Source organism: Propithecus coquereli, unplaced genomic scaffold (assembly GCF_000956105.1).
Source record: "Propithecus coquereli isolate 6110/MARCELLA unplaced genomic scaffold, Pcoq_1.0 Scaffold342, whole genome shotgun sequence".
Classification (NCBI taxonomy): domain Eukaryota; kingdom Metazoa; phylum Chordata; class Mammalia; order Primates; family Indriidae; genus Propithecus; species Propithecus coquereli.
The window spans coordinates 300402-301730 of record NW_012149086.1 but is presented as its reverse complement, the minus strand read 5'-3'; positions in this window follow the sequence as shown (position 1 = coordinate 301730).

Below are 1329 nucleotides of genomic sequence, written 5' to 3'. Positions count from 1 at the left end.
GTATATCTAAGAAAAAAAAAAGAAATTACCTACCTCATAGCTAACTTAAACCTAACTTCGTAGTATTCCATGTATTCTATTTCATCTTTCAAAATAATATGCTTTCTGTTTTTTCTGTCTGTGTAAAATACACCTTCAACACATTCAGCATAGTCCTATGTACAAAGTAAGTGTTCAATAGGTGTGTCAGCTGCCATTTTAAATTTAGGTGTTAGGTTTTCTAAGCTTTATCAAAATGAAGAGTTGTTGCAAGTTTTTACCATAATAATAGCATATCTATACAGGCAAAACATATTTTGAAATGGATAAACTGATACATATGGAAGTGGGTGATATTTCTTAATAGCATAACTGGATTGGCTCAGGCAGACATCTCAGCCAGACATTTTCTTTGAACTGGATCCTCTTTCCTATAGCAGAAGAGGACTCCAGCCAACGAAGTTAATTAGTGCCAGATTAAGATGGCCTCAGCAGGTGGTCGGTTCAGACTCTCTCTCCCCTCTGTTTGTCAAAGCCTCATGGTTGGAGAAAGGCTTGAGTAGTCTTGTCTTACTGACAGCTGTCAACTGTTAATGGACCATATGCAATGATGGTAAAGTTGCCATCAACTGTCAATGAACCATATGTATATGGTGAACTGAGTGGCAGATAAATATTTAGAAACAACAAAAGGCCTTCATTGCTGGACTGGGAGTCAGAACGTTAAAATGATTTTAAGAAAAGGTAGTTAAAAATAGGTTGCTAAAAGTATGTCACGATCATCATACCTTTACTCCAATCACCCTTTGTCACTCAGTTTAGGAACCTAATTCAGATATGCCAATGGGAAGATTGCTGTCTTATATCTTATAAAACCTGGCATGGAAGGCTAAATACCTGACAGAGACCTGGTTTTCAATTTCATTAGTGAAAGGACAATTAATAATAGCAAATTAATCACTCAGCTCATCTGTTTTTTAAAAATTAAAAGTATTATTCAAAGGAAGGACAGGTTTCTGAATTTAGTTACATGGGTAATAGCAAATTAATCACTCAGCTCATCTGTTTTTTAAAAATTAAAAGTATTATTCAAAGGAAGGACAGGTTTCTGAATTCAGTTACATGGGTAGAAGGAATTAAGTATCAAATTAAGAGTATAGGAAGACTTTTTTATAAGACTGTTTGATTCTATGGGATGCCCTTTACATCTGTAAGAGTATAATGTTCTATAAGCTGAGACAGGGAAGAAGTAGACACAATTTACACAGAGATGATTAAAGATTATATGTAACCTACATACTCTTAAAGTATATGATAATGATAATTGTCAACATAAGTATCAGATACTTT